General features: G+C 39.6%; 1 long non-coding RNA gene across 1 annotated transcript; it reads left to right on the top strand.

The window, feature by feature from the left end:
• Positions 1 to 14,628: 14,628 nt before the first annotated feature.
• On the top strand, positions 14,629 to 16,687 carry LOC120783190. The gene is made up of 3 exons (XR_005706309.1): positions 14,629 to 14,790; positions 16,462 to 16,532; positions 16,646 to 16,687. It is a non-coding gene; the product is annotated as an uncharacterized LOC120783190 (long non-coding RNA).
• Positions 16,688 to 20,538: the final 3,851 nt, after the last annotated feature.

The following is a 20,538-nucleotide window of genomic DNA, read 5'->3' as shown; positions in this document are numbered from 1 at the left end:
CATCTTGATGGCTTCCTCCACCACCAGTGTCTACCAGCGGGTACTCAGGTTGCTGCCACGACAGGCATCGACAACCTTCCAACCACAAACCATCCACAATGGAGGCTTTGAACATGACCCACTCAAATTCCATGTCCTCAACCTCCCCCGGTATGCATGGAAAGTTCCTCTGGAGGTGGAAGTTAAAGACCTCTTGGACAGGGGCTTCTGCCAGATGTTTCCACACTTTTGTGTCTGCCGGGTCTGTCTGGCGGCCTATCCCCGCCATCTGATCCAACTCACCACCAGTTGGTTATCAATTGACAGCTTTGCTCCTCCAAGTGTCCATGACATATGGCCACAGATCAGATGATACGACCACAAAGTCGATCACCGATCTTAGGCCTAAGGTGTTCTGGTACCAAATACACTAATAAACCACCTTATGCTCGAACATGGTGTTATGGCCAATCCATGGCTAGCACAGAAGTCCAACACCAAAATACCACTGGGGTTCAGATCAATCACCACCTTCTACTTTTGCCCACATGGACGTTGAAGTACCCCAGAAGAACTATAGAGTTCCCAGGTATAGCCCTTTCCAAGACCACACCCACAGATTCCAAGAAGGCCAGATACTCCAAACTGCTGTTAGGTGCATAAGCATAAACAACAGTCATAGCCCTCCTCTTAGTGACATGCAGTTGCATTGAGGCTACCGTCTCACTCTCTGGGGAGAATTCCAACACAGCAGGTCTCAGCTGGGGGCTCATGAGTATTCCCACACCCGACCGGTGCCTCTCACACTGGTCAACCCCAGATAAGGACAGGGTCCTTTCCCTCTCCAGTAGTTTGGTTCCAGAGCCAATGCTGTGTGTGGAGGTGAGCATTGGCGCGTCCTCCCCGGACCAATGCACTGGCTGTTTTATTAATCAGAATATTTTAAAAAATCACAATATGGCCAAGTGCAATATCCAAATTGCACTGGCTGGAATTTTTTTGATAAAGATAAAATGTGTGACAAAACAGCATTATAATGAAGTACTGTAGTGCTGCAGAGATGCCCTGGCCTACAAATCTTGTTCTCTGGGTATAAGAAAACATGTTTGTTTTGACCCAAACAAATGTAACATAATCATGATTTTGATAGGTATATTTCAGTGAAAATGAACATTTTGATACAAAAATGATCATTCCCACTAATCACGAATCATATCACAATCACAACATGTCAACATAGTTGCCACAGTAATAGACTATTAGACAAATGGTTGAAGCTAGGCGCCTTTGAGGTGCTCATTACATTGGAGTCCTTGTGATAGTTTAAATATATTACATTTATTATATGTAATTTAAACTCTTCACTGTGTTTCAGTGGTGGCCGACGGTGCAGGATCTTGCAGCTGCTACACTAGAGTTGATTACTAAAAGGCAGTCACTGAAGATGATGAGGATTTTAAAATAGCTTTGATTTTAAAATAGTTTTAATTTTAAATAAAATTTACTGATTTTTATTCATGTGCAGAAAGTGGGCAGGCATTGGCTACTGTTCCTGAAGAAAAAGGCTGCATGAAGCTCAGAAGGTCTGGTTTGTGCTTTGTAAATCCACTCTTACTGCATCAAACGTCTCTCTAGCATATAGTATATCTGCGTCTCAAAGAAATTGTGTAACAATTACTTGACGTGGTTTTATATTATTCCATGTTATTAGAGTTAATTGTATTACTAGTCTGTTGCACAGTTGCCAGACTGCTGAAAAAGCTGCCTGGAGTGGGACGCTACACTGCTGCACCTTTAGACTCTATTGCACTGGGACAGGTCAGTTGTCTCACACAAACCTGGAGACATGCACATCTGCACCCCAGCGGTATGTGTTACTATGGGCGAGAACAAACCCACACTTGATAACTGCACTGCAACTTGATAACTCCTCATTTATCACTGATGACTGACACCACATCACGCTACAGACTTTATCTAGGCACTTGGAGACAGGTATCAAGTAAATGGATGTGGTATCTGAAAATATAAACAGAAATAAATAACCATGTATGGTTTCACAAATGCATATTATTTATAACTAAATAATTCATTAATTCTCTATTTCCTTCCACTAGCAATTAGCACTAGCTATTTATCTGAAAGCATCTCTTGGCATCACATATTTGGGAAATAAGGCATGAAGATGACCTCAATTTCTTTCCTTTAAAACAGAGTATTGCGATACGAAACATCAGTCACACAAAGTTAGCTGCATTCCACGTCGTCCACCTAACTACGTTTGAAGCCAGTATGCTGGCTTGATGAGCCATTAAGGGCAGAAACATTCACTTGCTGAACACACATCATAAAATTATTTCTAAAAACCTAAATTTCCACCATATAAAAACAAAAGTGACAGGTTCAACTTGGCATAAATAAAAAAAGATATGCTTACACTCTTCAAGAACGCATACAGAATGTCCTCATTCCTTTCCTGCCTGCAGCAATTAGCAGGGCAGACAATCTCTCAGTTATGATGTGGGACTGAGGAAATTCCAAAGTCAGCAGTTCCCCCTACTGGCGACACAGAGGGCAGTAAGTTTCTGAAGGAATTCGCACAGGTGCAACTCCCCCGCAAATATCTCCAGTCAAGCACCAGCAGCAAAGCCCCCAGCCCATGTCAACAACATATTCCTAATTAGAAAGGTATGTTGCCTATTCTCTTATTCAGTAATTTCTATCACTTGACCTTGCAGCCTTGAAGTTTTTATTTGCTTCTTGTTTGCCATTATGCTCATATACTTTGGATAGTTCATAATGTTCAAGGGGAACCTTCATGTTCTCATCCCTGCATATCCTCCTTTTCAATTGTGGCTATGTGAAAACCAGAGTACCTTTCAATCACCATGGAGAACATAGCCATGGCTTTGTCCCGGCTGCCAAGAACCTAGGTGTTCCCTGACGACAGCTTGAATTCTCTGCTTACATTGCCTCCACAGCCAGAACCTACAGATTATTCCTGAGCAACATGAGAAGGATCCACCCTTTCCAGACAAAAGAAGCCACCTAACTTCTGCAGTCAACACTCACTTCCCGCCAGGTACTTCAACTGAGAATACTGTAACCCTGTAGATTGCTATAATCCCATATATGTATATATGTGTATATGTGTAATATATATTATATATATATGTGTGTGTGTGTAGGTGTATGTGTATATATACGTGTGTGTATATATCTATATATATATATAGATATATACACACACATATATACATAGCTTTCAAGACAAGAAAGCTCCTCACAAGAAAGCTCCTCACAATGCATGGAGGGTTTCACCACAAGTCCAGCACCCTGAGACTGTACACTAAGCGGAACGAGGGAGGCCTAGGACTGGTGAGCATCAGAGCCACTGTCCAGGACAAAACAACCAACATCCAGGAATACATCAGGAAGATGGCCCCCAAAGATGAACTGCTAAGTGAATACCTCGGGCAGCAGAAACCCAATGATGCATAGGAGGAGGAGGAACCATCATGAAGGGACAAGCCCCTACATGTACCACCCACAGATAGAAGAAGTGGCTGATATCAAGAAATCCTACCAGTGGCTGGACAAGGCTGGACTGAAGGACAGCCCAGAAGCACTTATCATGGCAGCACAAGAACAGGCACTCAGTACAAGATCAATAGAGGCGGGGATCTACCACACCAGACAGGACTCCAGGTGCAGGCTATGCAAAGATGCTCCTGAGACAGTTCAGCACATAGTAGCAGGGTGTAAGATGCAGGCAGGAACAGCGTACATGGAACCATAACCATAACCGCCATAACCATAACCGCCATAACCAAGTGGCTGGCATAGTGTACAGGAACATCTGCACTGAGTATGGGTTGGAGGTCTCAAGGTCAGGATGGAAGACACCTCCTAAAATGGTTGAGAATGACCAAGCCAAGATCCTGTGGGACTTCCAGATCCAGACTGACAAACTGGTGATTGCTTACCAACATCATGTTGATCGACAAACAACAGAAGAAGGCAGTAGTGATAGACGTAGCGATCCCAAGCGACAGCAACATCAAGAAGAAGGAACACGAGAATATCGAAAAATACCCAGGCCTGAAAGAGGAGCTAGAAAAGCTGTCGGGAGTAAAGGCAACAGTGACGCCAGTGGTAATAGGAGCACTGGGGGCGGTGACCCACAAACCTGGAGAATGGCTCCAGCAGATTCCGGGTACAACATCTGAGGTCTCTGTCCAGAAGAGCGCAGTCCTAGGAACAGCTTAGATACTTCACAGAACCCTCAAACTCCCAGGCCTCTGGTAGAGGACCCGAGCTCGAGGAAGACACACCACCACCAATATTTAGAATTTTGGTGCACCAGATGCTTGAGGATGGAACACAATATTATAATCATTGATTGTGCAGAACTCAACCCTTTTTAAGAATTCAAATTTGTTATGCCTTTGCCCCAGAACACCTAGGTCAATATTCTTGAACATGTAGCACTCTCCCCTAAAGTTAGAATCCAAAGGGAGAACCTTAAAATATGTGATGATATAACAATGAATGGGTTCAATTAAAAAGAGTAATTCAGTTCCTGCCTTCTACCGTTTCCTTTGTCACTAATGACATCTAATCGATATTTTAATGGAATACACAACTAATACTTCACAAAGTCAATGCCCCATTTGTTGCCTAAGCAGTAGCCCACTTTGAGGGTTCTCTCTGCTTTCTTGCTTTTGGAAAGAGTTATGCATGTTTCCAAATACCGACTTGACTGTCTTTGGGCATAGGAATAACATATATGAAATTTAAGCCTTTTATTTAGTCAAATTTGTTTATGAACTTTCACCATTACTTCACTCACAGCTGAATTTGATGGATTTTGTTTCACTCACAGCTGAAGTTTTCCTGGACTTTTGCTTCATGTTTGCTGGTTTATTCCTTCCTGTGTATCTATAAGAATGTGAGTGCTCATGTTGTGTAAATGTTGTGCCATTTAATAAAAGAGGAGTCATTTCTACAAGTTACCTGATTATATCCTGCAGGGAAAGGTTGGAGTGAGGGAAGTGGAAAGAAATTAACAAAATAAGCCTTTCTCGCCCACTGCCAGAATGGTAATGAGCCAAGTCTGGCACTTGTGGTGTACTTCGGATTTAGTTGTGGCTTGCTGGACTTGGGCCACCAGTTGGACAGCACTTCAGCTGTATCTCTTTGCCCAGACTCGGCCGAGTCTTTGCCAGGCTCCTTCCAAAACTATCGGTCCGCACTGCGGCTATACCTTATGGCCGAGACTATGTCAACACGGCCTGCCCAGTTTACACGATATTGGGCTGAGTGTTTTTGTTCTGGCACGCACGATTCAAGCCATGTATGGATTGATACAATTTTGCAAAGTGGTTCATAATTTCTACCCTTGTAATGATTAATTATTGTGATTATATAATTATATAATTATTATGATTAATAATTAACCATTTCTGCAGCTCTGCTGAGCTTTGGTCTTATGTAGCATATTGTTTTGGTTTTATTGCTTGGACACATCAGAATTTAAAATGGCAACATTACACAGCAAAAATTAATTCCAAAGGAATCACCACTAAATTAATCCATGCGAAAGTTCCATGTAGGCCAATTTTTGTGAACTTTGATGTGCTAATTTGCACCATTGACCAGTAAGTAGCAAGCTGTCTTGCTTTTTTGAATTATGTGAATTTATACACTGGTGCAATTTCTCTTTCTCATAATAAGAAAGGTATAATTATGCCTATGTTATAAGCATTAGGTCTTTGTAAACATGTAAATTAAATGTATTTTTGTTATGTTCAATAAAGAATTATAGAGAAAATGCGGCAGTAAATAGAACAGTGGAGAGAACGTAGAGAGAAGCTCTGGGAACTACCATGACTGACTAGCACTAGCCCAGCCACACCAGGTACAGCAGTTCCCCAATTAGCCATAGCAGAGAAGTTATAAGAGAAGAGAAAAAACCACTTAAAGCGATTTGAATAGAAAAGTCTGTGATGCCAAAGATGGTGGTTGTATGACACATATCCCGCAGCAGGCAAAAGTTATTTCATAGAGTGATCTGATAAATCCACTGTGCACAACATGCTCAATGTTATACTGCTGAATTTGTAAATAGGCAATTGTCATTTAGGAAATCTTCTATTGTTTTAAACTCTAACTGCTTCTTTATTTCCCGAAGTCAGTGTCAGATGCTACAAAATCAGCACTGCACAAGGCCCAAACACTAACAGTGGTGCAACCTTATTGTCTTTGGAGGCATTCAGCAGTGGCATTCAGCCACGGTCATAATATTGTAATTTCATTTCAGCTCACAATTTCAAAATCTATCACAGGCAAAAACATTATAGACTGACAAAACAATAAAATGTGTGTGATGTTGACAGTTGTTAAGTTAAATGCCAAGGGGAATATGAATGATTGAACTTTCCCACTAACAAATTATTTGCATTTCATTATAATTACTTACTGTTAATTAGTATTTGACATTAACATCTGTTTATTAACAGTTACATTCCACAAATGTACACTGGCCTGCTTTTATTTTGAAATATTAATGAATTCATTTTTCACACAGGGAGATTTCATGTCCCACTTGTCTTCCCTCCTTCCCCTTTTGTGTGTAGTTTTTGTCAGTGTGTTTGTGTGTGCGCTCAGTTCAAGAATGTGCATGAGCACACATAAAATCAGCATTTGTTGAGGCTTAACATATTTGTTTCATTGTTTTTGTGTGTGCAGGCGAGTGTGTCACAGTGTTTGAAGATGCACATGTGCACCCATTCAAATCCATGCACATACAGTGCATTCAGAAGGTAATTAGACCCCTTCCCTTTTTTCACATTTTATGTTGCAGCCTTATGCTCACATCAATTAAATTTGTTTTTTTCCTCAACAATCCACACTCAATGACAGAGCCAAAACAGAATTTTAGAGTTTTTTGCAAATTTATGAAGAAAGAAAAACTGAAATATCACATTGAAATAAGTATTCAGACTCTTTACTCAGTACTAAGTTGAAGCCCCTTTGGCCCGATTACAGCCTCAAGTCTTCTTGGGTATGATGCAACAAGCTTTGCACACCTGGATTTGGGGATTTTGTACCATTCTTCTCTACATATCCTCTCAAGTTCTGTCAAGTTGGATGGGGACTGTCGATGGACAGCCTTTTTCTGGGTCTCTCCCGGGGTGTTCAATTGGGTTCAAGTCAGGGATTTGGCTGGGCTACTCAATGATATTCACAAGGTTGTCCCTAAGCCAGTCCTGCATAACACAGGCTGGCTGTGTGCTTAGGGTCATCGTTGTGTTGGAAAATTGAACCAGTCTGAGGTCCTGAGCAGTACGGAGCAGGTTTTCAGTAAGGATATCTCTGTACTTGTCTCTGTTCAGCTTTCCCTCAACCCTGACCAGTCTCTCTGTCCCTGCCGCTGAAGAACACACCCACAGCATAATGCTGCCACCACCATGCATCACCGTTGGGATGGTATTAGGCAAGTGATGAGCTGTGCCTGGTTTCCTCTAGACATGATGCTTAGAATTGAAGCCAAACAGTTCAGTCTTGGTTTCATCAGACCAGAAAATGTTGTTTCTCACAGTCTGATCAAAGGTGATCTGAAGCCTATAAAACTTCAGAGATATGTATGACCAGCCCATGGCTCTAAAGGGCACAAGAAAAAATGGGATTCAACAAGAAAACCTCAATAGAGTGAAACGGAATTCATCCCACCACAATAGGACTTATCTTTGATTAATATTTGACTGTTACTTCGCTTGAAGGAGAAAACATAAAAAAAAAAAAAATCATCATTAAGGTGTGAGCCCTTCTTCACACCATGGACCCACTGGACTCACACACAATCATTGCATTCCACATTCCACATACATTCCACATACATTTAATGTTTTAGTGGGTCATGGTGGACGGCAGATATGTGAATTTGTGAGTAAACTCAAGATTAAGCAATTCAAAATTTCTACAGAAAATCACTCGCTTCTCCAGTCGAAACAAAGGGAGAAGACAGGTACGCCCGGCCCTCAGCAATAAAACAACCGGATTTCTTTGCGCCACGCTTTTTTCCATTTTATGTGCTGCTCTTCTGTAGTTTTTATTCTTGTGTTTTCTGTTCTCTTCCGCCACATGTTTTCTGAGTAAGTTTTTGTCAATATGTGCAACGTGTATCTCCTTTATTTTGTAAGCCAAGTCAGTAACAATTTGAATCATAAGAGAAAAAGTTCCCTAGAATATTTTTCTAACTTTTAATTATTACTCCAGCTTCGCTCTGAAGATTTTTGAATGTTTTGTATATTCCACTTTAACCCATCAAGAGCAACAGGCAGACAACCCATCTGCCCCAACCGCCTACAGAGAAAAATCAGTAGTGCCAAAGGAAGAGTCTGCTGACAGATGCTAAAACAGCAGAGAAATATTGGCAGAGCCTGTCCCCTAGGCAACCCACAACGCCTAAGGGGAGAATCCACCCCGACTTCAACCACCAACTAATTTGGGTTCCAGCCGAGAACAAACAGAACACCAACTGAACTACTTCAGTTGGTGTTCTAGGCAAAGCCTTCTTTGCTTTTGACTGGATTGATGTTCGAATACTGGTATTATCTTCTATTCATTTTACTTAATTCATAACCGTCTCAAAATACATAAGTTATATAACCAAACATAGCCTAAACATATTGTCTCCCACCATTTATCAATTTATCACATTACTCACTTATCAGCTATTGATTACCATTGTTATTTTGCTCCACTTTGCATCTTAATTATCACTCATTCCATTTATCCAGTGTTAGTAGACCGTATTAAATACATTTTCTTTTATTCGGACCCAGTCGTTGCCTGTGTGTTCCATTGACGTAGAGAGCAGAAATCCATTAACAGGGAAGTCACGGCCTATGGTACTAGACTGTTCGATTACTGTACAAGTTCTTCTTAGGAGGTGGTGCCCCAAAAGAGTGCTTATATTTCATAATTCTCAATAAAAGTAGTTCACGCTACAATGCACTGTAAGTATGGATAGATAATTTTGTGTTTGTGTGTTTGTGCAGGCATTTGTGTGTGTAGTACAGTATGTGTGAGTGTCCTCCATATTAGAAAACAATGCACTGTTTATACATTTACATTCATGAGGAAAATTTTTGCTATGCTCCATCAGACATGTGGCAACCACAGTAAACATGTCCTAGATTTCTATGTATGTGTGTCAGTGTCTGGTTTAATTTTGAGGCTCTGTTTTACTCAAACCAAGCATGACCGGGTGTGGATGGTGTGGGATTGTCAGAGCAGCAAGGTTGAAAGGAACTTTGCAGCCCCATGAATAAAACCCCCTTGCCAACACGAGGCCAATGACTGGTTGCTTAATTCTGCATTGTAATTATGTGCTTCACTATGTACTGTATGTTTGAGAAGTTTTTTTACTCAGATATTCTGACTGAATGGCAACTTGGCTACTGCTCCATTATCCTGTGTGGCATTGTGTTCTCGTTGGCCGTTTGTAGACTATCTGACGTCAATTTCAGCTGGTGCACTAATGTTGAAACACTGAAGCTGCATTATCCACCATACAGTAAGGATAAGTTGGGTAAGTTTACAGAAAAATATAGCAAGTACTGACTATACATAATGCTAATGCAAAGACATCATACAGGCTAAAACATGATGTCTTTGTGGCCAGTTTGCTGGTTAAATAGGTAATAACAGATGACAACAACTTCCTGCTGTAGAAAAATAGACAGTCAAAGGTTTCCACAAAAAATAGAGTCCTCTCCGATGAGTCCTTACTTTTTCTTTAAACTTACCAAAGGAAACGGGTAAAGTTGAGTTTAAAGTTACAGTAACTGATTTATTTATTCATTTTCTCCCTCTCTCTTTCTCTCTCAACCGCTCTCTCTCGAGGCAGAAGGCTGCCCACTAAAAGGAAATTGTTGCCTCTGTCACCAAGTTCTTGCTCAGAGGGAATGTTGGGTCTCTGTAAATACAACTATAAAGAGTAGACCTGCTCTATATGAAAAGGGCCCTGAGATAACCTCTGATATGATCTGGAGCTATATAAATAAAATTGAATGGAATTTAATATGAACTTGAGGAAGACATAACAGGCTAAAGATAGGATATAGATGGCAGATATATGATATGATAGCGGCTTCCTGCTAAGGAACTGGGTGTCACGGCTATTACACAGAGGCAGTTTGGAGAGCTAATCTTTTCATCACATCCTCCATATCAGTCCACACAATGGCCTGATAGCTGGGGTGCCATGTTATTTATGTCAGAGCAGTGGATTCCTCTGGGTGTGTAGGGAGAGAATGAGGAATAGAATGAAGAAGAGAGAAAGAGAAACAGCATGTGTTTGTCATGTGCTTGTGTGTTTGCTGTGTGCTGTATGTACCAGTATGTGAGTCCTATGCAATTGTTTTGAATGTGTACACCCCTGTGTGTTTGTTTGACTTGGCTGCTACAGAGAGAAGAGTGAGACATCTGAACATGGCAAAGGTGAGATTCCTCTCCGGAGGTGTGATGAATGAAAGCGGATTCACCTGTCACAAAATGGAAGTAACACATTGTTTATGTTAACACACACACACACACACACACACACACACACACAAACACACTTATGGAACAATAAAATTCTGGGCATGGATTCACCCACAGGGAAATTTGGGGATAGACTCTGGATTTATGCATGCAAAAAGTACTCCAATCTAAATAATAAGGTAAGGTTAGGAAAAAATTGTGGTCATGGTTATATACTGTGGGGTCCATAAGTCTGAGACCACTTGTGTTGAGCACTGCATGACTACTTGATGGTGAAGTAGCAACACCACACTCTTTCTAAATGTTAGGATATGAATACCAGTCTCCAGTTTCAAAGTTACTTACTTTGTACACATAACTCCGCCTCGAGAAGTTTTGTGGTGCTATAACATCATTCTAGTAAGTGTTTGAAGGACTGAAGGCACTAGTGGCTCTGTCAGTCAATTTCAATCTGGTTACCACTGTGGTCCGAAATAAAATGTCTCAAAAAATATGGGATGGCTATGGGATCTCTTAAATTTTCCTCTCGTGCCACCTGCTGGTTGCTGTATTTATCTTTTACTGAAATGTCTCAATAAAATATTGGAAGGCTTGCCATGAAATTTGGTACAGACTTTTATGTACCCCTCAGGATGAATTGTAACCACTTTACTCAAACAGCACAGCGATGTAGCAACAACATAGATGTGCCACGTGGATAAAAGTAGGTGCCACATAGTGTACTAATCATTTACTCAATGGCAACGGGAGCGTGCTGCCTACATATATTTGCCTTTAAATAACCTTTGTCAATATGATTCATTATAGGCCTATATTATGTATTATATTATGCCTAATAGGTTTAAATGGAGTGTGAGAGTTGACAAATAAACAAGCAGGTCAGCTCTAAAAATTGATTCATCAAGCATTCAACAATCAACAAACAAAATACATTTCCTAAATGAATCAAAGTGTATTATTTTAATCAATCAATGGAAAATAAATATATACTGTATATGTTATACTAATACTGTCCAACAGGACTAAATAATCCAAAAAAAACAAAGAAATCATTGCCTATTCAGTTATTTTTTTTTTTTACAACAAACAATTTCCAATCAATCTGTCTTTATTTCAATCTCCTTACGTCTTAATTATTATTCACTTTAATAAAGCTACATTGTTTTACTATAAGATATATTTTAACGTTTTTTTTTTTTACTGTTTTCTTTGTTTTTTTTTTTGTTTTCTTTGTTTTGTTTAAAATGACCTATAGGCTATATAAGCTATGTAGCTATCATGGCTACAGCAAAGGCATAACTCCTTGTTTCCTGACCTCTAGCAGAAATATATCTAAAGTTATTTGCACTGATTGAAACAAAACAGACATTAAACCAAATATTTTGCCTTCAAATATGTACCCCTGTCAATAATTTCCTTTAATTTCAAGTAATAATATCCTTTAAGATCCTCAGAGCAGCTTATACCATAAACTTCTAAACATATCATTTAAGTGGATCGAATTTCCAACATTATTATGGATATTAGTGCTGTATTGTAATCTAACAATAGTATGGCCTGTCTTTTGTTTCCCATGATGGCAAAGTGCTGCCCCCATTCTTTGTTCATATGCAAGTCCAGAGGCTTGCCAGAAGAGAGGTTTTCACCTCACAAGACCAGTGTGGCACATTTGCTAAAAAAACTTTCCTTTCCAAAGGACCACGGCTGGGGCCAGGAGATAGAGATGCTTGTCCTACTTTATAGGTTGGCCCATGGGCTTTCACTCTCTGTTTTGAGGTCTGTATTTGGGATTTCCAAAATCATGGTACACTGATTGATTCAGTTAGCAGGGAGATAAAGGCCAAGTTACACACCCCGACTTCACTGGCAGCTCCAGATGAGCTGCCACAAATTGCAGAGAGCTTTTGTCAACCTGCACAGAGTCCAGCCTTTGTCCATACTGCTGGTTGCATTGATGGATACCATATCAGGATTAAACCTCCAGGGAACCAGCACCACAGAGATAACATTAACTATAAGTTTTTTCCATTCATACAATTGCAGGCCATCTGTGATGCAAGTGGCAGATTCCTTGATGTTTTTATTGGATATCCAAGCTCCGTACATGATGCCAGGCTTTTAAGCAATGGCCCCATCGTCTGCTAGGCACTCTATCCAACAGCTGGCTATTTCCTCCTTGGAGATGGTAGTTATAGTTGCCTGGAGAAACCGGCTAACATCCTTACACCATTAAAGGTCCCTCTGCAAGGCCGGGTACAGGAAAGGTTAAATTAATATAACTGCAGAGCTCGTTCTGTCATGGAACAAAATTTTGGGATGATGAAAGCATACTGAAGGGCCACACTATTCAAGGCCCTGTTTTTTCTTCTTCTCTTTTTTCCTGTTTTCTCTATTTTTTTTTTCTTCTGCATAATCACAGCAAGTTAGAGAGAAATTTCTTCTACTTCTTGGACCATCAATTCACACTATCTTGCCACACTGCGTGTCAGTAGTGCCACAGAAGAAAGGTTAAGAACATAAACACAGGTCTCCTTATACCATTTCTTCAGTGTAACTCAAAGCCTGAAAAATGCCACTGACAGGTTTTTGTCATGAGCTAGTGTAGCCATCCACTGGCATGTATGTTTATGAGGTTCTTAAGTATGAAGTACATTACCATTATTTAAAGTTCTGGTATGCAGGGGTAGCCATTCAAAGCCTTGTCTCACCTGTGGGATGACATATTCAACAGAACACAATCCCCTTGATCACTGAAGACGTGTCATTGGTTTCTCATCAGTATCACATCAGTATACTAGTGGTTTTGTTTTAAAAATAAGAATGACCCAACAGCCATACATGTCTTTTTCATAATGTCCATTTGAAGGTTTCTCTCTTGCAGTTATACCAAGAATATGCAAGGTTTTTCCTTGTATATTATCTAACCCACAAGTAACACCGAAATCCTCATGTTGATATAGTATAATGTGGTGGTGGGTATTACATTTGTGTACAAATATTAACTACTTTTAGAAATTGTATTGCTACCATGGGTAACAAAACATACAAGACATTAAGGACACAATGAACAGATAGTTAAATTTATTAGCTTTTGTATATTTCCAAATAAGTTAGACCAAATTATTGTGTTTGAAACAAAAACATGAATTCCACAGTTCTACATAAACAAAATATTTATCAATGAAAAGATGCCCCATAAGAACTAAAAGAAAGAAAAAAGAAACTCAAATTTTTTTCAACCATTTTTTCAAACAGGGTGAAAATTTTCTGTGTTGCATGATTTGCTTGCGATGTTTGTATTCTCTCTCCACTTCTTCTTCCAAGCAGTCCAGCACCCTGTCAGTATTTAGCTGTTGTTTCTTGGCTGGTAAGTCTAGACTGGAGTTGCTTTTGGGAGAATGATGGGGTTTGACATGCATCAAGCAACAAGGACAGGAGGACGTATTGATGGCTTGGACCCCAATGCCTCATGCATATCAAGATAATATGGTCATGTTGCAGGAGTTTTGACCCCCTGATTAGTTCCAGACCCAGTGGGCAGCCTTTTTAGTTCTTTTTGTAAACAATGGCATGTTAGATATCTCTGTTAAGCATTCTAAACAGCAAGATTTACATTCGATAACAATACCATTAACCTTGTGTTTCTTTTTCAAGTTCTCCTATTTCTTAGAGGACTGTTTTGGGAATACTTGACCATCAATGTCTAGTTCCTTAATGATAAACCTGTCACCCAACATATTTCGGAAAGAATATGTAATAAAATAAATATTTATCTAAAAGATATTCTTATATATGGCAATGACAAAGGTGTAGTTGTATGCAGTGAGCAGTGAGAAGAGTGTGTGGCTGTGTGACATAAAACTTGTTGTAATGAAAGAGTGCAGCTCTCTCAGCGTGTTGTTATGTTTGTGTGAAGGTTTCGGCTCTGCTAAGAATCAGTGTAAGGACAGAAAGGAGGGAGTCCCTCCCTCCAAAAACCACTCTGTGTGGGGAACTTGACAAACAGACGAAAGCTCTGAGGTGAGATGAGGATCCTTAACTCTCCATGACTCTTCTCCATGTTAGAGCTCAGCACTCAAATCACTCCACTATCACTATTCACAGTCAAAGCTCTGTGTGTTTTGTGTTGAAGTCAAGGGCAACAGCACAGACAATACTTAGACCTGGACTTAGACCCAGTTGGATGTCTGTCAAGAATCTCCAGTTAATTTCTGAATCTCCTGAGTTCAAAGATGGTCAGCAGTGTCCTGATCAAAGGTAGGAAATCTGACATTTTTGTGTCTGTGATTATCCAACTCTTTTAAGAAGAATTATGATGTGTTTGTTCTGTTTTCATTGCAATTTCATGTTCTTTTCTCATCATTCTTTATTACTTACGCCTACTGCACCAAAGGGATAAAGATCAGTACAAATCTCAAAACAATTGGCAGTACAGAAAATTATTAATATTGATTAAATAGCAATAAATATATATAATAACATACAAATATAATCAGGCACATCAAACATAATATAATAAAAGGCATTAAATAACAATTTAATTTATTTAATTTAATTTAGTCACTCAGACGTTTTCTACAGAGCTTGCTTGTCTTGTCAAATTTTGCAGCTAATACTGCACACTGACTTTTCATCCCACATAGATAGAGCTGTTTCTGAAGATTGGGAGGACGAATACATTTAGAATATATATTGTTTATGTTTTCACAGAAAATCTCTCTCAAATCCTATATTTCTCACTGTACAGTAGGACGTGAGATTCTGTCTCAACCTCTCTTTTATGACAAAGTGAGTACAGCCTGGCCTCTCAGGCTAGCCCGTTCTGCCTGTGATGGCCAGTTTCTATGGCCAGGCTGTGTCCACTTAGTCTGTACATTGTCAATATTTTCCTTCATTTTCTATCAGTCACGTTGGTCAGCTACTCTACTACCATGTATTCTCTGTTTAGGGTCAAATAGAATTCAAATTTACTTTGTGATTTGGTGGTTTCGTTCCAACATTTGATATAACATTCTTTTTGTTTGAGATGATTTGGTTGGGCCAGATTGTTAAGTGTCTGTCCTAAAGTTCATGTGTGTGGGAGGGCAAAGCTTCAGGACTAGCTGGCAGAGGGGACTCTTATCTTTGTTCAGCTCTTGGCACTGTCAATCGGGATTTTTCTTTTGATGGTGAAAAATAACCATCTTGCCTTCTCTTTCAGCTAATCCATGCTAAAATGTACAGTGGAGTTGATATTCAAGCCTAAATATGTATAATGTTTTTTATGCTCAAATATATTGTTTTAATTAAATCATAGGTCTAACCCCTGTGCCACTCTTTATGAATTGATAAAAGAGCCCAACATGTCAAATACAATCAAAGATCTTTTTGAAATCTACAAAACCTGAAGAAAATTTTATTTTTATTTTGGAACACGTGTTAATGAGAGTGGTGAGGGCGAAATTGTGGTCAGATGTGCAATGGTTAGGCATGAATTCAACCTGACTTTTATGAATGGTTAATGAGGAATTTAACTATATGGGAGTTGATGAAGCTGCAGAGCACCATAAGGCTGGTGACACATATCCCTCTATAATTCTGAGGGTCAAATTTGTCGCCACTCTTAAATATTGGGAAGGAAAATCTCCCACCCTCAGAATTAGACTGAATAATTTTGGAAAATCCAGTTGGAATCTTTCTTTTCTGTATTCACTATTTCGTTTAGTATTCCATCAGGCCCATATGTGTTTTTGCTTTTGAGGGTCTTCAGTTTTGTTTTCAATTCATTCATAGTAATCGGGAAATCTAGGGGGTTTTGTTGTTGTCTTGTCAACTCCAGATTTGGTAGTTTTTCAAGTATGTATTGGTTTCTTAATCTTTTCTTGGTGCTTTTGGTCAAAATGAAGTCTGAAAATGTTCAGTCTATATGTCTTCATCCTGTATGACCAGCTCCTCAGGCTAAGACTGACAGACAGAGTTCCACTGGTCCAAGAAGGAGTTAGATTCTATACACTCTTCAGGTAGGCATAATTGATAATGTCTTTGGTTCTAATTGTATTTTTATATGTCTTAAGTGTTTCACAATACTAAAGGTTGTGTTCAGGTTAAATAATTTTCTAACTTATTTTTTCAGGTTTTGAAAGTCAGAACAAGTGGACAGAACTTGTCAAACAAGTGGTTCTTTTTTGTTGTTTTTCTGTTTGTACGTAGTTTCAATTTAGCTTTATTTGCTGTCATCTTGAAGATATAGTTTATATTTTGGACAGCCTTGAATATGCTTTCAGTAGTAGGAGGGTAGGGGTATTCTAAAACCGCTTCACTACTGCTTGTCACATGGTATTGCTCAGCACTGTCTGGGGCCCATCTATATGTTCTGGGCATGTTGAGCAGGTTGCTAGGTTTTAGGTCTGTGAAATTATTCTGTTTGAGTGAATTGGTTGTGGTCTGATAAAGGGGTCTGGGGCTTGACTGTAAATGTATTTAAAGATAAGGGTTCCATGTCTGTGATCATATAATCTACAGTGCTGTTGCCAAGAGTCAAACAATAAATGAATCTTTCCAAAGAGTCCCTTCCTACCTGACCGCTGACAATGTACAGTCTGAGGCTTTTGCAGAGTTGTAATACCTCGATTCCATTTCTGTCAATCATAATGTTAAAGTTATTTCTAGGAGGCAGATGTATGGGATTAGTAGGAGGTTGCTGGGTTATAAAATTGTCTTCTTGACAACTGGTGACTTCAGCATGTGTACCAGTCCGGGCATTAAAATCACCACAATTTATTATATTTCCCTGCTCCTGGTAATGGTATATCTCTGACTCAAGGCAGGGAAATATGTCATATATGTTATCAGAAAAGTAAGGGGACTCACATGGAGGAATATAATATATGTATATAAATATCTATAGATATATCAACCAAGTATAGTTTTTTCAGTTTTGAGAATCTGTACTGAGATTGTTTAAATTTAACATGTACCATATAATGAATCTCTGCCTTGACATTTCTGTAGTTTGGAGGGCAATGGGTGGGTACATCAGCGGGGGTACTTCTACACCATGTTTTGATAGGCTTATGATATCATTACTATTTATACTATTTACAAGATCAGAGGTTTAACTCTTGGGACCGAAGACCAAGGAGAAAAACCTTGGATGTTCCAACATCTTGTTTTAAATGAACTCATTGAAATTCTTCTTTATAGAAGATTAAATAAAACACAACAAACACAGAAACAACTTTTAAACAGGTGACCTTGAGAACTTATTAGAGTGAAATATATCTTTATACATAAATATTTTATATGTATTTTTTATGGTAAATCCACATTCACCCATTCACACACATATTCATACAGCGCTCTTTTTTATACATACTGCGCTTTCCACACACACACACACACACACACACACACACACACACACACACACACACACACACACACACACGATACATTGGGGCAATTTGGGGTTCAAGGACACTTCAACATGTCGACTGAAGGATCCGAGGATCGAACAACCGACCTTCTGGTTAGTGGATGACCCACTCTACCGCCCGAGACACAGCTGCCCCTATTATTCAAATTAAGATCTGTTTCATTTGAAAGATGCTACAAATTATAAACTATTTTTTTCTTTCTCTTCACTTTCCTCTCCCCTTTCACAATAAATATGTATGAAAACAAATCTAGATTGAACTAAACAATGCTAATATAAGACCCAGAAATTCTACAGTATTTTGGAGTAATACCAGTATGATGGATGCATGGTGTTATCTCTATCTTACTAGCAATCCACTGCACAGGCTGTATAGTATCTGCTTGATCTCATAATGTGACCTGCTGTGGTGGTGGAGTTGGGGCTTCTTCTAAGGGTGACATCCTTCATATTTTTGACAAACACTCCATCTTTGTCGAGGTGAAGCTATCATCCAATTGCCAGGTGCTGATGGTGGTGCAGTGTGCCAGGCCTATGTTGGGGAGGGTGGAGCAGTTCCGGCTCATCTCCATTTTATGTCATGTATGATATGAGGTGACGTGTCTGTACAGGGCAGGAGGGTGGAGATCAAAACCTGTCACGCTGGACACAACCTGCAGGCTCTCCCTGACACCTTAGTGACTACCTGGGCTATGCCTCGGCACAGGGATTGCAGGTCATTTGTGCCTGTGCGGAAAATTATGATCTGGGGACAGCCAAGGGAGTCTTGTCGTAGCAGCTGTTCTTTGTGTTTCTTCTTGGCCTGCACACATTTACAATTCATGGTATGGTATTCCATTTCTCTGCTTTCTGCTGTGTGTGTGGTGGTCTCCATGGTGACCGATGCCATTTCAAATTGTCACTGCTAGCTAGCTCTTATTTAAGCTTTTAACTTTACTGATATGTTTCTAACTACAACTTTATGTCAGCAACCTAATTGCTAACATACCTGCGGTTCATAAGAAAGAGTAACATCAGAGATGCCATTGGGTTAACTTTTATCACCCGTTATTTTCAAAATGAAACAATTCATTTGAAGTTTTTGAGCTAATTAGCAATGTTGTGGTTTCGTTGCAGCTCTGCTTCCTGCTGAGGGTTCTCTAAATCAGATTATCTGCAACATTAGAACTTAAGGACATACTTGACTTGACTGCAATAAATCATGCCTTAATGAAGATTATAATGTTCAGTTCTTATATAATCTGTTTGAAAGAGGTCTTGATTTATTTTAATTGTCATTTTGGAGACTGTAATTTTTGGTGCTGTTGTACTTTACTGGGTTATACTGAGAGGTGTTCAACAGACAGACAGAAAACTGTGGCTATAGTTGCTGCTGCAAAACTAACATGCAGAGATGATGAGACGGTTTCCCAGAGCCAGCACACCAGCTGCAGACAGCGATACTCACAACTCTCCTGCTAATATAGCTAACATCACACCACCAACATATCTTGGCAAACTAAAAAGTAAGCTGAATGTCTGTGGGCAAATAATTTAACATTACCGGACACACAAATATGGCACAGGTACCTGCTTGCTAACTAAACATTTGGGATGAGCCATTACAAACAATAAAATGGGACAAAACAATACTGACTTACTGGCTCTGTAAAATATAACAAAACTAATGTTTCCCACCTGTCAAGCAGAAAAAAAGCAACCTTCCCATTCGTTTTCATGCCTATCAACTCTTGGTTTGAAAGCCTTACCGATGTTAACGCAGCTCTGTGCCCTTGCCTGATCATAGCACTTATTTTTCAGTTTTTGTTCTTCTGACCTTCTCATCTTTGGATGTTGCTCAGCCATCCCTCCTTCTTGACAATGCGATAATGTTGTGGAGTATACGCGGTTGTCACGCCACTGCTGCTAGACATTCCTTACATGCACTTGCCTTAACGTCACTTTCCTCTGCAATCCCAATCAATCGAATTCAAAACTCCACATGGTCTGATGGCAATGGAAGGGCAGACTGCTCCTTCTCCTTCCCCTGGTAATGTTTAAATTGGCCATATCTGTTAGCATGTGCCTGATTAACCATCTCTCGCTCCTATTGCTTCCCTCTTCTCTTCTTCTTTTCCTTGTCCTGTGCATGAGCAAAAATGCTGTTGCTGATTGGCTGAAATAGTCGGTCCGAGCCATTTTCCCCATTTGCTGTGCCGCAGCTGTGTACAGACACCAGATTTTGTTTCAGCACACACACAGAATGGAAAGCTAGCTGACCATGAGGAGATATTCACTGAATTTGGCAAAAAGTGTACTGGAGTGGAATCACTCAATTTACCTTTAAAACTAAAAAAGGGTATGAAGTGGATTTATTCCATCACGAGAGTAATATGCAGTTAAGCAAATCACTGGCAAATGTATTTTTGCATCAACAAGGAAAATATCTAAAACGATTTAACATTAGTTTAAGCCATTTTCCTTGCTCATACATAACCTCACAGTAACATAACAGTAGCAGTGCATAAATTACTTGTTCCACCTGTTTATAATCCTAATATATCATGCTTGCTTGGGATAAAAAGTAAATAGTGCTGTCTTGCTGTCACTGC

Source organism: Xiphias gladius, chromosome 21 (assembly GCF_016859285.1).
Source record: "Xiphias gladius isolate SHS-SW01 ecotype Sanya breed wild chromosome 21, ASM1685928v1, whole genome shotgun sequence".
NCBI classification, from domain to species: domain Eukaryota; kingdom Metazoa; phylum Chordata; class Actinopteri; order Istiophoriformes; family Xiphiidae; genus Xiphias; species Xiphias gladius.
The sequence above is the reverse complement of the archived record's forward strand: the minus strand, read 5'-3'. Positions and strand labels throughout refer to the sequence as shown.